This window comes from Panthera onca, chromosome D1 (assembly GCF_046562875.1).
Source record: "Panthera onca isolate mPanOnc1 chromosome D1, mPanOnc1 haplotype 2, whole genome shotgun sequence".
Taxonomy (NCBI): Eukaryota; Metazoa; Chordata; class Mammalia; order Carnivora; family Felidae; genus Panthera; species Panthera onca.
The window spans coordinates 2,604,172-2,620,282 of record NC_138348.1 but is presented as its reverse complement, the minus strand read 5'-3'; the positions used below and the strand labels follow the sequence as shown (position 1 = coordinate 2,620,282).

The 16,111-nt window shown below is 54.8% G+C and overlaps 1 protein-coding gene across 1 annotated transcript in view; it reads right to left on the bottom strand.

Annotated features, from left to right (window-relative positions):
- SHANK2 (SH3 and multiple ankyrin repeat domains 2) overlaps nucleotides 1-15,329 on the bottom strand; it is a 493,595-nt gene extending 478,266 nt beyond the window's left edge. The window contains exon 1 of the mRNA XM_081790210.1: nucleotides 15,196-15,329. The gene's annotated coding sequence lies outside the window, so the exon portion shown is untranslated. The remainder of the gene's footprint in view (nucleotides 1-15,195) is intronic.
- Nucleotides 15,330-16,111: the final 782 nt, after the last annotated feature.

Genomic DNA, 16,111 nt, shown 5'->3' with positions numbered 1-16,111 from the left:
CAGGCTCCCAGGGAGGAGCACCTTTCCATCTCGGGAACACCGCGAGCGTACTGCACAATTTCCCCAACATACGGGGTCACCCCTGCTCTGTCCCCAGACCTGAGAAGAAAGGTGGGCCCCTTTCCACTGGGTGGGCAAGCCGGCAGGAGAGTCTCAGCTTTGGCATCCCAAGACCAGGTGGGCCTTGGGTTGGTCACTGCTTTAAAACGTGCTTTTTGAAAACAGGGACTTGAACAGGAACCTGCACACCCATGGTCACAGCAGCGTCATTCACGACGGCCAAAAGGTGGGAGCACCCAAGTGTCCATCCACAGAGAAATGGAAAAACAGGACGTGGTCCATCCACACAATGGAGTAATATTCAGCCCTGACAAGGGTGACACCTGCCACAACATGGTTGGACCCGGGGGACGTGATGCTCAGTGAAACAGGCCAGACACACAAGGACAGACACTGTGTGACCCACCCACACGAGGTCCCTGGAGTCTCCAGATTCCCGGAGACAGAAGGGTGGACGGTGGGCGCCGGGGCTGGGGGAGGAGGTGGGCGTCCATGTTTTACGGGAACAGGTTCCATTTGGAAAGATGGAAAGTTCTGGAGACACGTGGTGGCGGGGGCTGCACAGCAGCGTGAATGTGCTTAGAGCCACCGAGCTGCAACTTAAAAAAATGGTTATGATGGTAAAACTTATGTTATGTATATGTTACCACCACTCACAAAGCGTTAAGTGCACAACAGTGTTTTCACGTCAATCTCTGTTAAATTCTTACAGGACTTACCATGTCCTGATTCCCCCCATCTCCCTCAAGTCTTTGCCCAAGTGCCACCTTCTCAGTGAGGCCCGCCCTGACTGCCCTACTGAAAACTGCAACCATCCCTCTCGCAGCCCCCTGAGCAAGCTCTCCTTTTCTCCGAGACAGCCTAGAGGCTCCTATATTATCTCCCTCGCTCAGTGTTTGTTTCCCCTGGCTCGAATGCTGGCCGTCCAGGGCAGGAATATGTGTCTCTGGTTTACTGTTTTATCCCAAGAGTCTAGCTAGAACTACCAGACACGTTTAGGAGACGCTCCATCCCAGGACAGCGGAACCCACGTTCTTCTCAAGTGTGCACGGAACACTGTCCGGGATGGATCACGTGCTAAGCCATAAAAGAGCCTCCGTAAACGCAACAAGGATTCAGTCATGCAAAGGATGTTCTCTGACCACAACCGAATGAAACTGCAAGTCGATAAGAGGAAAAAAAAAAAAAAAAGAAATTTATGAATACGTGGAAACTGAACACCACGTGTCTAAATGACCAACGGGTCAGAAAATAAATCAGAGGGAAACTGGAAAATACTAAGAAGAAAGAAAAAGAAGCTAGAAAAATTTTGAAATGAGTGAAAAAGACCAAATATATCAAAACTTGTGAGATACAGCAAAAACAGTCCTCAGAAGGAGATTTTCAGTTGTAAATGTCTATAATAAAAAGAACAAAGATCTCAACTCAATAACCTATCCTCCCCCCTGTGGAAAAAGCACATAAACTAAAGCCAAGTGATCTGAGGGAGGAAAGAATAAAAAAGCGCAAAATGAATGTAAAAGGGAAGAGAAAAATCAATGAAACCGACAACGTGGCTCTTTGAAAAGATGGCTAAAATTGGTAAACTGTTAGCTAGACTGATCAAGAAAAAAAGCGGGGGTGGGGGGCAAACACTCAAATTAGCAAACTCAGAAATGAAAGAGAGGACATTTCTGCCAACCTCACAGAAATAAAAAGGACAATAAGGCAACACTATATACAACTGCACACAAAAATGGACAGATTTCGGGGCGCCTGGGTGGCGCAGTCGGTTAAGCGTCCGACTTCAGCCAGGTCACGATCTCACGGTCCGTGAGTTCGAGCCCCGCGTCAGGCTCTGGGCTGATGGCTCAGAGCCTGGAGCCTGTTTCCGATTCTGTGTCTCCCTCTCTCTCTGTCCCTCCCCCGTTCATGCTCTGTCTCTCTCTGTCCCAAAAATAAATAAACGTTGAAAAAAAAAAAAAAAAAAAAATTAAAAAAAAAAAAAAAAAAAAAAAAAAATGGACAGATTTCAGTGAGACACAAAGTAACCAACATGACGCAGGAAGAAACAGAAGACTTGAAACATACCTGTAACAAGTAGAGACTGTATTAAAACCACACACACACACACACACACACACACACACACACACACACACAAAAAGCACCAGGCCCAGATGGCTTCACTGGTGAATTCCACCAAACATTGAAGGAAGAATTAAATATAGTTCATCACAAACATTTCCAAAAAGGTAGAAGAGAACACTTTACAACTCATTTTATGAGGCCAATATTACCATGGCACCATCACAAGAAAACGACGAACCAATATCTCTTATGCATATACATGCAAAGTGCTGAAAACACTAGCAAACTGAATCCAGCTGCATATGAAAAGGATTATAAACTATGAGTAAATGGGATTGGTCCCGAGAACTGCCAAGTTGGCATACCATCCAAAAATCAATTCATGCAAGGCACCATATTAACAGAACAAAAGACAAAAAGGAGCTAATCATCTCAACAGATGCAGAAGAGGCACTTGGCAAAATCTAACACTGCTTTGTGACAAAAACACTCAACAAACTAAGAATACAAGTGACCTTCCTCAACCTGATAAAGGGCACCTACAAGACACCCACAGCCAACACCGCACGTAATGGCGAAAGACTAGGTGCTTCCTCCTCAGATCAGAAGCAAGATACCAACGTCCTTTCTGGCTACTTCTACTCAACCTTCTGCTGGAGCTTCCAGGCAGGGCAATTAGACAAGACAATGAAATAAAGGCACCCAGATTGGAGAAGAAGAAATAAAACTGTTGTTACCCACAGATGACATAAACTCGTGTGTAGAAAATTCTACAGAATCCACTAAAAAAGGAACAGGACAGGGACGTCCACTCTTGCCATTGTTATTCAACATAGTGTTGGAAATCATAGCCTCGGCAATCAGACAACACAAAGGAATAAACAGCATCCAAATTGGCCAGGAGGAAGTCAAACTTTCAGATAACACAATACTCTGTATGGAACACCCAAAAGATTCCACCAAAAACCTGCTAGAACTGATCCATGAAATCAGCAAAGTCGCAGGATATAAAATCAATGCACAGAAATCGGGTGCATTCCAATACACCAATAATGAGTCAACAGAAAGAGAAGTCAAGAAATCGATCCCATTTACAATTGCACCCAAAACCATAAAATACCAAGGAATAAACCTAAGGAGGTGAAAAATACACACCTGAAAACTATAGAGAGCTTATGAAAGAAATTGAAGAAGATACAAAAAAATGGAAAAATATTCCATGCTCCTGGATTAGAAGAATATTGTGAAAATGTCAACAATCCTTATCAAAATAACACCAGCATTCTTGAGAGCTAGAACAAACAATCCTAAAATTTGTATGGAACCACAAAGACCTCTTATAGACAAAGTAATGTTGAAAAAGAAAACCAAAGCTGGAGGCATCACAATCCCGGACTTTAAGATGTATTACAAAGCTGTAATCATCAAGGCAGTATGGTACTGGCACAAAAAACAGACACTCAGATCAATGGAACATGATAGAGAACCCAGAAATGGGCCCACAAACGTATGGCCAACTAATCTTTGACAAAGCAGGAAAGAATATCCAATGGAATAAAGACACTCTCTTCAGCAAGAGGTGCTGGGAAAACTGGACAGCGACACGCAGAAGACTGAACCTGGACCACTTTCTTACACCAGACACAAAAATAAACTCAAAATAGATGAAAGTCCTAAGTGTAAGACAGGAAGCCATCAAAATCCTCGAGAAGAAAGCAGGCAAAACCTCTTTGACCTTGGACACAGCAACTTCTTCCTCAGCACATCTCCGGAGGCAAGGGAAACCAAAGCAAAAATGAACTATTGGGACCTCAGCAAAGGAAACAATCAGCAAAACTAAAAGGCAACCAACTGAATGGGAGAAGATATTTGCAAACAACATATCAGATAAAGGGTCAGTATCCAAAATCTATAAAGAACTTCTCAAACTCCACACCCAAAAAACAAATAATCCAGTGAAGAAATGGGCAAAAGACATGAATAGACACTTCTCCAAAGAAGACCTCCAGATGGCCAACCGACACATGAAAAGATGCTCCACATCACTCATCATCAGGGAACTCAAATCAAACCACAATGAGATACCACCTCACACCTGTCAGAATGGCTAGAATGAACTCAGGCCACAACAGATGTTGGCAAGGATGCGGAGAAGGAGGATCTCTTTTGCATTATTGGTGGGCATGCAAGCTGGTGCAGCCATGCTGGAAAACAGTAGGGAGGTTCCTCAAAAAATTAAAAATAGAACTACCCTACAACCCAGCAATTGCACTACTAGGTACTTATCCAAGAGTTACAGGTGTGCCGTTTCGAAGGGACACATGCACCCCCATGTTTATAGCAGCCCTATCGACAACAGCCAAAGTACGGAAAGAGCCCAAATGTCAACTGACAGATGAATGGATAAAGAAGATGTGGGATATATAGACAATAGAGTGTTACTCGGCAACCAAAAAGAATGAAATCTTGCCATCTGCAACTACGTGGATGGAACTGGAGGGTATTATGCTAAGCGAAATTAGTCAGTGGGAGAAAGACAAATATCATATGACTTCACTCATACCAGGACTTTAAGACACAGAACACATGAACACAAGGGAAGGGAAGCAAAAAGAATATAAAAACAGGGAGGGGGACAAAACATAAGAGACTCTTAAACATGGAGAACAAATGGAGGATTGCTGGAGGGGTTTGGGTGGGGGGAGGGGCCATTAAGGAAGACACTTGTTGGGAGGAACACTTGGGTGTTACACGTAGGGGATGAGTCACTAGAGCCTTCTCTTGAAATCACAGTTGCACTATATGCTAATTAACTTGGATGTAAATTTAAAAGTAAATAAATGTGCATAATAAATACACATGTTTAATACAATCAAAAAAAAGAATCCACTAAAAAATGATTAGAACATGATCGTCAAGATTACAGAATATATGATCGATATACAAAAAAATGAATAGTATCTCTACAAACTAACAACGAACTATTTGAAAATAAGGTTAAGAAAACAATTTCGCTTATGATGATATTAAAAAGGACTAAAGTCTTAGGCACAAATTTAACACAAGAAATGGAAAATTTGTACTCTGGAAACTAGAAAACATTTTTGAAAGAAACAAAAGACCTAACTGATTATAAAAACATCTAATGCTCATGGGTCAGAAGACTTCACATCGTTAAAATGGCAATACTTTCCGAAATGAGCTACAGACTCAACACGATCCCTGTCGAATCCCAGCTGGCTTCTTGGCAGAAGTTGATAAGCTGATCCTAAACTCATATTCAAGGGACCCAGAATAGCCAAACCAATGTTGAAAGGAAAAAAAAACACTAGGTGGGAGGACTCACCCTTCCTGATTTTAAAACTTACTACTGGGGGGTGGGAGGGTGGGGAGAGTGGGGGGTGGGTATTGAGGAGGAGGACACCTTTTGGGATGAGCACTGGGTGTTGTATGGAAACCAATTTGACAATAAATTTCATATCTTGAAAAAAAAAAAACTTACTACAAAGCAACAGTAAGCAACACGGTGTGGTACTGGTGTAAGAATGGATATATAGATCAAAGGAAGAGACTTGAAAGTCCAGAAATGATGCCATGTTTTTATGGCCAACTGATTTTCAACCAGAGTGCCCAGGCAATTCAATCGGAAAGTATCATCTTTTCAACAAATGGTCCTGGGACAGCTGGACATCCACATGCAAAAGAATGAAGTTGGACCCCTTCCTCACACCATATACAGAAATTAACTCAAAATGGATCCTATGCCTAAATGCAAGAGTTAACAGTATGAAATTCTTAGGAGAAAACACCAACATACATCTTCAGGACCTCAGGTTAGGCAAATCTTTCCTAGACGCGGCACTAAAAGTTCACAAGTAACAAAAATAAAAAACAGATGGTCTCCATCAAGAGGCAAGATTTTCATACTTTATCTTTTTTTTTTTTAAGTTTATTTATTTGGAGAGAGACAGCAAGAGCGAGAACGGGGTAGCGGCCGAGAGAGAGAGGGGGGGAGAGAGAGAATCCCAAGCAGGTTCCATGCTGTCAGTGCAGAGCCCCACACGGGGCTCAACCTCGTGAACCGCAAGATCATGACCTGAGCCGATATCAAGAGTAAGACACCGACCGACGGAGCCCCCCAGGCGCCCCAAAATTTCATACTTGAAAGAACGCTATCAACCAGAGAATGGGACAAATTATCATCAAGATGGCACTCGTACAACTTGATAATAAAAGGACTAAAAAAAAAAATTAAAAAGTGAGCAAAGGTTTGGCATAGGCATGTCGCCAAGCAAGGTATACAAATGGCCAAGAAGCACACAAGGTGCTCCCATCATTCGTCAGGAGAGAGAGGCAACTTAAAAACAGCCGGATGCCACCCCACGCCCTCCGGGGCGACCACAACCAAGAAGACAGGTAACAGCAGGGACTGGTGAGGAGGTGTGGCAAGGGGCACCCTCACCCACTGGTTGGAACGCAGAGCGGCCCACCCACTCTGGGACACAGTCTGGCAGGTCCCCGGAGGGGCAAGCATCGGGTTACGACGTGACCCGGTGTTCCCACTTCAGGGACTCATGGGTTCAACAAGCATCTATCCCGGCTTGGGAGGAGTGGGGGCAGGATGGGGGCAGGGGCCCTGTCTGCAGTGTGTTTCACCTCACTTTAAAAAGCTGCCTTTGGGGCACCTGGGTGGCGCAGTCGGTTAAGCGTCCGACTTCAGCCAGGTCACGATCTCACGGTCCGTGAGTTCGAGCCCCGCGTCAGGCTCTGGGCTGATGGCTCGGAGCCTGGAGCCTGTTTCCGACTCTGTGTCTCCCTCTCTCTCTGTCCCTCCCCCGTTCATGCTCTGTCTCTCTCTGTCCCAAAAATAAATAAAACGAAAAAAAAAAAAAAATAAAAAAAAAAAAAATAAAAAGCTGCCTTTGCCGTCCCCACCTCACCTGTCCCAACACCAGGCAGAGCTGAGTAGGGAAGCCAAGTGTGAGACCCTCCCCCAGGCCCGGGAGAAAGCACCCTTATCCACCATCACCCAGGGGCACCCCCCGGCCCCCCCCCCCCCCCCGCCCCGTGCCTGGGCCTCCGCTGAAAGCCTGGGTGTGAGTTCGGGCCCCGCATCGGGCTCTGGGCTGACGGCTCGGAGCCTGGAGCCTGTTTCAGATTCTGTGTCTCCCTCTCTCTCTGCTCCTCCCCCGTTCATGCTCTGTCTCTCTCTGTCCCAAAAATAAATAAACGTTAAAAAAAAAAAAGTTTCTAATGGGATAAATACCGGGAGCTACAAGGCACAGAAGCAAAAAGCTTCCTGGGGTCCTTAAAAACTCTTTAAGAGGGTGATGAGGGAGCGTGGGGCGGGCTTAGGGACAAAATACGGGCTGGCAACCCCCCCCCCCCCACCGTGGAATACGTGTTTTATTAAATGGTAATAAATGGCGTTTCCCTAGCAACAGCCAGCCCCTCAAGGTCCTGGAAACCTTGCTTCCAAAATTCCTTAGGGACTTACCCTATCCCTGACCTCCTGCCAGCCTGAGGGGCTGTAATGAGTCACCTGTCCAGACCCCAGTGCAGCTCTCCCTGCCCACGGGTCCTGTCCCCACACTTTAATAAAATCACCTTTTGGCACCAAAGATGTCTTCAAGATTTCTTTCTCGGCCGTAGGCTCCGGACCCCAGGAGCCCCCCACCACCCCAAAACTTCATCGCTTGGACCAAAAACGTGAGAACCCCTGTGCCCTCGCCCACGTGTGGGCCCCCCACGGGGGAGGGCAGGGACAGGTGGCTGCCCGACGCAGGGTCTTGGCCCGGCCACGTGACCTTCCACGGTTAGGTAGACTCCATCTGCCTTGGGTGAGGTGGGGGTGTTACAAGTGTCCGTTCCTCAGGGCCGTGGTGACGATGATGTCAGCACCTGGAAAAGCACTTACGGACCAAAGTGCCCCCTCCACTCGCTACTGCGAGTGTTTTCGTGACCGTCACCAAGATGGTCCACTGACAAAGAGAGGGTGTCCCCACAATATACCCCCTTAACCCGGTCCCAGTGGGCGTCCATTCCCTGAAGCCCCAAGCCGCTGGCAGATCGGGGACAGGAGAGGATCCGTCCCGCGGGATGCTGACCCTGAGGCCGGGCCTGGGTGCAGCCAGTGGGCCGGCCCAAGTCTAAAGCCCTCGGAGTGAGGCCGAGAAAGAACAGGCCGGGGCCTGACCGGTCCAGGAAAGTCTGAAGCCATCACGGGCGGATGATGCAATGGTGATGCCTTCCAGCCAATCCGGTCTTTTCAACAAACATTCGGGGGGCTCACTCCACACCGGAGCCCCTACAGGACGCTGAGACCCAAGTCCCTTCCTGGGCACCGGTCTGCCTGGGGCCCTGCACAAAGTCCGGGCAAATGCCTGCAGCTGGCCAGGCCCCTGGCACAAGACGGTGGGAGCACAGAACACCATCAAAATCAAGAAGGAGAAAGACTGGGGGGGGAGGGGGCAGGAGGGCAGGAAAAACCCTGGGCGGTGGCAGCCGTGCCCAAGTGCCACAGCAGACAGGCCTCTGTGCCCCCCCCCCCCCCGCCAGGGCGTTTCTGCTCCCCAGGGTCCCAGGAAGGCCTTCAGCTCTACTGAGAATGTGTGACCCTCTCCCTGGGCCCAGGCCCTCTGGGACCCGGCGTGCACATCCCTTCTTCAGGCTCAGGCACCACCACGGGTCCCCTAGCGCCCCCCGAGAGCACCTGGCCAGCCCCTCGGTCCCGGCTCCCTGCCTCTCCCCACCAACCAGGGGATCTGGGCACTGTTGCGGGATTTCTCAGCCCAGGGAAGGGGGAGGTCTTATGGGCTGGAAGACCCATGGGTTCCCCCAAGTAGGGACACTCTGGGGCAGGACACCCAGTCTGCAGGACGCGGCTCATGTGGAGCATTCAGGTGGCATCATCTGTCACTACTGTCACCTAGGGGCCTACACCGTCCCCAGGGTGGGACTCGCTTGCAAGAACCCTGAGAGTGGGGCGGGATCTGGCCCACTTCTCTCCCTGCCGCTGGGGGCTCTAAACAGTGTGGACCCTCGGCAAGGGGCCAGTCTAAAGGGAACCAGTCTCCTGAGCTGCTCCGTGTAGAAAGGCCTTGGGGGTCCCCTTCCCCAGCAGCCTCTCCCACCTTCTACAGAGGAAAAGGCCTTCAGGCCCTCTGAACCTCGCTGGGGAGGGAGTGGGGGTGGGGAAGGGCTCCCAGTACCAGAGGAAGGCAATTCAAGCAAGCCTTGAATTAAAACACCAGAAACACCCGCTGCCCGCTGGCTGACAGGTACGTGCCCAGTAGAACCTTCCTTTCCACCATTTCTGAAATCCACACCGTTTTATGGTGTTCAAATCTATCGCCTCCTCCAGCCAGACCTCATTTCCGTGTGAGCGCCTTGACGTCACAAGAAAAACTTCTCTAAGTCCACGTGTGTATCTTCTCCTCGCACAGAAATATGCACGAGCGATTAACAAGAGACCGACAAGCTCGAACGTCTATTCGGTTGGGGTAACACTCTGGGGGCGAGGGGCAGTAGCGCTTTGAGAAGGCAAAGGAACGATGAACAGTCCCCGAAGCCGCTGAGCCCATTGGCCAGGGTCACGAGCTGCCACGTCGCGGGTGGTTTGGACAGAAGACACCGCTCGAGTTGGCCAAGTTACTTTTTCAATGCCAGTATTTACCTCCCAGGCGAGGTTCTCCATTCTCAGCAAATACTAGAACCTACCGAGAACAACTTTAGATGTTGACTTAAAAATGTTAAAAATGCACGAGGCGCGTGGTTGAACGGCTCCGGTCCGAACCGGGAGTGGGTACAAAGGGGCCCCGGGGCATGATTCTTTCATCTTTGCTGCATATTCGAATTTTTCACACGAAAATGGTGCAGGAAACATCGGGGGGGAAAACATAGTTTTTAAAAACAACGCTTTTAGGGAGCTGAGAGGCAAAAAAAAAAAAAATTTTTCTTTAAAGAAACTTGCCCCCCCCCCCCAAAAAAAAGAGGTTAGAGTGGGAGAGAGCCAAAGCATGAGAGACTCTTAAAAACTGAGAGCAAACTGAGGGTTGATGGGGGGTGGGAGGGAGGGGAGGGGAGGGGATGGGTATTGAGGAGGGCACCTTTTGGGATGAGCACTGGGTGTTGCATGGAAACCAATTTGACAATAAATTTCATATACTGAAAAGAAATAAAAGAAACTTGCCCAGCCAGGCTCAGCCACTGCAGGGATGTGCCATGATTATCCACCTAATGGATGCCTCCCGGTGAGTCTCCTCAGTCACCAGCCCAGGACCGGCCCACCATCCTGCCGGCCGGAACCCTGAGCGTTGCCCGAAATGTGCTCTGAGGACCCCTGAGGGTCCAGACCCTCCGGGAGCGCCGGGCTCCTGCACCTCTGGCCTCAGCCAGAATGTCCGGGGGGCCCCCAGGAGCACCCCCCACGCCCAAGGTCCAGCATTTGAGATCTGCAGCTTTAACATTAGGAGCTCATGGCCTCATTCAGCGCGCACCCCTCACCGAGCCACCCTGAGAGTCCTTGGCAAACCCCACAAGGACAATTTTCCAGCACCGTCCGGGTCGGTCACTGGGCACAGGCCCCACCCCCTCCCCGCACTGCCATCTGGCAACCCTGCTCTCCACGGCAGCTGGCCACAAACTCCTTGCAGCCCCACAGGCTTTTAGGGGTTTAATCTCCCAGAAAGGGACACGTGCCTCAGCTGGCCCATCCCTGGGCACACCCAGGGCCCGGATTGAGTGCCCTGGCAGGCTCTCGGATCCGCCCCAGCACTGGGCTCACCTCCCCCGGCCCCCTTAAGACTGGAGACCCCTTGAGGGGTGGGAAGGCCCGTGCTACGTGCATCCGTATCCCCCAAAGACCGGCCTCGATATTTCCACTTGGGGCCAAAGACGTGAGCCTTCACTGGCCACTTGAAAACATTTCTGGGGTCTGCTTCCAAGCAAAATCAAAGGGCCCATCACACCAAGAAGTCCGATCAGAAGATTGTAGCTCTTTTTCAGGCCGCAGCTACAGGAAGAGTAATTGTCCAACCGGATGAATCTTCCCGCTGGGTAATCCGTCCCCTGGCCGAGGGTGGGGGGGGCGGTGGGGAGGGGGGGGCCTGAGGGCTGGGCTCTCTCTCCCGGGCAGTTTGCTAATCCCGGCAGCCCCACGCCCTGGCTGTGTGGCCCAGGGCTAGCGACTTCGCTCCTCTGAGCTCCAGGCTCCGATCCATACAGCGAGAATAATCAACCCCATCTCTCTCTCTCTCTCTCTCTCAAGTTTCCCGAGACCTGAATGAGGTAATGTGTAGCAAGAGTGCAAAGCAGTGTCTGCCAGAAGGAAAGCACCGAGCACGTGGGAATACTGGCTGTCGCTGTATACTGGCTGGCACCGTCCGCATGTCCCCACTCTGGGAGCAAGAACGTGGCCATTTCTGCCGAGTTCCCGCTGCAGCACAGGCAGAGAGATGATCAGACCTCCTCCAGGGGTTTTTATCTCCCCAGTGCCCCTCCTCCTCCAGGCTGGGCTGGGGACCCTCTCTGTGCCCTACAGCACCCAAAGGTCACTTCTATCACAGCCCCTGTCCCGCTGTGCATTAACCCTTCCCCCGCTAGCCTGGAAGCCCCCGGGGGCGGGGGAGGGGGACAGCCGCAGTGGCCAGCTCCCCGCCTGGTGCTCAGCAGCCGTTTGAGCTCACTCAGTGCAACGTGCAGAGAAAATCTGATACGCGCTAGGTCGCCTCGGACCATCAGAGAGCGGCAGGCCCCTCACTGGGTGGGAGGGCCAGGTGCAGGGGCCAGGCCACAAGGGTCACGCGGCCGGGGGCCTCCAGGCTGCAAGCCCTACTACGCCCAATCGGTCCACGGTCTCTCAACCAGCACCCAGGCGAAGGGCTGGGGACTCCAAAGATTTTTTTTAAACTGGCTCGTGTTGGGGGCGCTTTCCTGCCCACCTCTTTGCGAACTCCCCTCCGTCAAAGCAGAGAATTAGTGAATTTGCAGAGATCACTTTGAGGACGGAAGGTCACACACGATCCTCCCCTGGGGCTGAGGACAATTGGAGGCTCCCGGGAAGGCCGCCGCTGTTCATTTCCTGGAGCGTTTCCAGCCACGCCCCTCCCTCCCGCTGCCTTCCCAGGGCGGGGTTCTCAGCTCTGCCAGCCTCCGGCTTTACACAGCAGGAGGGGGGATTTCCTGAGAACGAGAGTTCAGGGGTCAGAGGGTAGACCGCAAACCCCAGCCTCACCCCCAGGATTCCTTTGGAGCCGGAGGCAGATCTCGGCCTCCTTAGCAGCTCAAGTCCCAACCTGGGCCCCCATTTGGGGAACCCCCATCACGCACCAGAGCCGACAAGGACGCCAGAACACTCTAAATTAGGGCTCTGACACATCTGAGAATAAAGCCAGTAAGGTAACGAATTACTTCTCCATAAAAAATCAGGTTTTCTAGCGTTTTCCAGTCTATCGGGCGGCTCCCGGCGTGTTTTTCTTAGTTTCTCGGCTTTTTCTTCCACCTGTGTCCCCGTCACTGACGTGAGTAAAATATGACACTATCTCAGGGCTGCTTTATCTTCCCCAGGTGGCCTTCTTCACATCTGACCTTTGACCCTGGATGCCCAGGGCTCCCTCTAGCTAGCCTGCCCACCCCCCCCAGAGGCCTGGACCAAGTCACCAGCACAAGGTGACCCCTGGACCTCAGCTGGGGGCCCTGAAGGAAAGCCCCCAGGACACTCTCCTGAATATGAATCGGGCTTTTTCTCCAGCAAATCACACTCGCAGACAGAGGCCGGGAGGACACCCCTCTTTCCCAACGGACAGCTGATTTGTTCAAAGCAGCCAAGCGCTGCCCACTGGGACCTGCCTTTAGAGGCAAAATCACCTTATTCATCAAGCGTTCCTGTTGATATCGAACGGTTACAGCGCCTTCCGTAGGGGCCCAATGTGCCTTTCCACCCAATTTCTCCTTCTTGGAAAACCAGAAATTTCCCAGCAGGGGAACGGCACCTGCTTCCTTTAGAGGACTGCTTCCCAGCAGCCTTACGTCCAGCTGCTCTCAACACAGCCTAATTCCTGTGCAGACAAGGGTCTCCGTCGGCCTCCTTAGGGCTACTGGCTCCCCCTTCTTAGCCACTAGGGCAGTCACCTTCACTTTCCCTCCTTGGTCACCCCAGACCCCCGCAGCGGGCACTAATCTCCAGGCGAGTGCAGCCTTGTTATTAGGCGCGAGTGGCGAGAAAGTTCGGGACTCCAAACGCAGCGGCTTCCCGGGGCGGGGGGTGGGGGGGGGGTGGCTGTTCTGGATGGTCGGAGCCCCCCAGCACCACCAGCTTCCCGCTAATTATCATTTAATGCAGGACCCCTGGATCAAGGCTGAATCCCGGGCCGAGCATACACTCCTGCCCGGGTCAGTAAAGTCGAGGGGCAAGTCCCAGGTGGAGGTCAAAGCACCATCCCCCAGCGGAGGGCTTCCGAAATTACCTCTCTGCTTCTCCAAACTTAAATTAGAGGACTGACCTCATTAATTCGAACTTGAGTTTCAAACAAAAAAGAGGTCACGTAACCATCCAATTTACTGCCTCCAATTTCCACGTGGAAACCACTTCATTTCTGGAAGGCCTCTGAGGACTCCCAGGACCGTGCCCACAGCTGCCGCCCCCCACCCCCCAGGCCCCCTCGCGAACCGCGACCTAAGCGGCCCGAGTGCCTTCCAACCGCCCAGGGTCGCTTTTAAAAGCTCCTCCACGAACTCCATGGCCAAGAGCACCTGCCTCACCCCATTTGGACGCCCCCAGCCCCATGGAAACACTAAACCTGGCCTGCGTGCACGCCCCTCGCATCCCGCGCAGAGCGGTGGAACCCGGGCGGCGAGGTCCACCGCGGGGCCGCACCCTCCGAAACCGAGGTCCACCCCGGCCCCCGCGCCCTCCTTTCCCAGGCGGCGAGGTCTACCGAGGGGCCGCACCCTCCGAACGCGGGCGGCAAGGGCCACCCCGACCCCCGAACCCTCCGAACCCGGGCGAAGTCCCCCACGGGGGTCGCACCTGCCCGCGCAATCCAGCGGCCCCGGCCCAGGTGGCGCGTGAGCGGTCGGTGTCTCCTGGCGCGCGCCCCGCGCCCCGGCAGCCCTGCGGAGGCGCTTGGGCCGCGGGCTGCGCGGGCGGAGCTGCCCGGCCGCCGGGAGGAGGGATGCCCGGGCGAAAGTTGCCAGGGAAACTTGAGCAACTCGAGCGCGCCAGTGCCAGCCTCCTGCATAATTCACGGGCGGCGGCGGCGGGCCGCCGGGGCCCCTCACCTACACCAGCCCGGTGCCCCCCCACCGGATCCGGGCCGGGGCGCGCGGCGGGCAGAGGCTGGACACAAAGCATGGGCACTGCGCGACCCCGGGACCGGGGGTGGGGGGGGGGGGGCCAACTTGCGACTCCCGGGGCCCGCGCGGGGTGCGCCGGCCTCGGCCTCGCGGAGCCCGCTGCTCCAGCCGCGCGTATCTGGATGGGGGCTCTGCGCGCTGGCTCGCGGCTGGGTGACCGCAGGAGGGTCTCTGGGGACCCTGCCGCCGCGGCTTGGGTCCCCGCCCCCCGCGCGCCCCCTGGCGGCCCCGAGCCCGCTCCTCGGCCAAGCCTACGGACTCCAGTCCCCGGGCCGGCGGGTGGCGGCCGAGGGCAACCAGACCCCGGGCAGGCGGTGGAGGTAGGTCTGTGCTGCCCCGGCGGGAGGGGGTGCGTGCGCCGGGGGCACAAAGGAGTCGCTCCTACTCTCGGCGCCCACTCTTCTTCCACAGCTTTTGAAACCTGCCCCTACTCCAAAGGAAGCCGGGGGTGGCGGCGGGGGGAAGGTGTCTTCACCGAGAAGCGACCCCACCAGGACGCGAGGAGCCCCCTTCCCGGCCCCCCCCCAACCCCACCCCGTGCCCAGCTCCGAAGGGTTCAGTGCTGCGCTTAACCGGCAGCTGGTGCTCCCGTAATCCAGACGCACCCGAGATGCAGCCGGGGAGCAGGGTCGGGCGCCCGGGGGCCACCTACTGTCCTTCCCGGCCGCCCCCGCCCCGTGCCCCGCGCCGCCGCCGCCGCCGCCGCCTTACCTGGTCCCGGGAGTCGGGCCCGGCGAGAGCCCCCGGGGAGGGCGGGCGTCCGCGCGCACCTGGCTCCGCCGCGGGGACCCGAGCGGCGCCGCGCCCAGCCCGGCCGGAGTCTCCGGAGCCGCCGCCGCCGCCGCCGCCGCTCAGGTGTCGGGGGTGGGGTGGGGGGCGCCGGGCCCCGCCCCGCGCTGCCGCCCGGGCGGGGGGCTCCTGGCGGGGGCGCTCGGCGGTCCCTCCCCCCGGCCCCGCGCGGGCGGCAGGCGCCGGCGAGGGTGGGGGAGGGGTCCTCTCGCCGCCCGAGGGCGCGCGCGGCCCCGGACCCGCGAGCGCGGCCCGCCCGCGACCTCTCCCGCACCTGCCGCGGCCGCTCCGGCCCCGGCGGCGGCGGCGGCGGCGGCGGCGGCGGCGGCTCGGGCGCGGCGCGCGGGGTCTGTTGTGGCAACCCCGGGAGACGGCGGGCGCCCGGGGCCGCCTCCGCCCGCCGCCCCGCCCCGCCCCGGGTGGCGCGGCTCGCCGCCCCCCTTCCGCGAGAAAGCCCTCGGACCGCGAAGTCCTCGGCGCGATTATCCCGAACGCAGCCGGCTCCCGCCCCTGAGTGTTTTGTTAATAGGATTGGGAAGCACGGAGGCCGACGGCGCGGCTCGGCGTCTGCAGAGCAAATGAAAACTTTGTGCCTGGGCGAGACGCCGCCGGCTGCCTCGCGGGCCACCTTCCACCTGGGCGCCTGCCTTCCGGGGGCCAGCCGCCCTCCCGGCCGAGGAGCGATTCGGGGCGAGGGCGGAGGGGGGGGCGGGGATACACACCCGCCGCTCAGATGAAGCCCGGGGGTCAGGCACCACCCCCCCCCCAGGGACCCCCGGGGATCCTGTCATTAACCGGGCTCGGGGACTGCCAGGTTTGACGAAACCCAAAGGGGGTT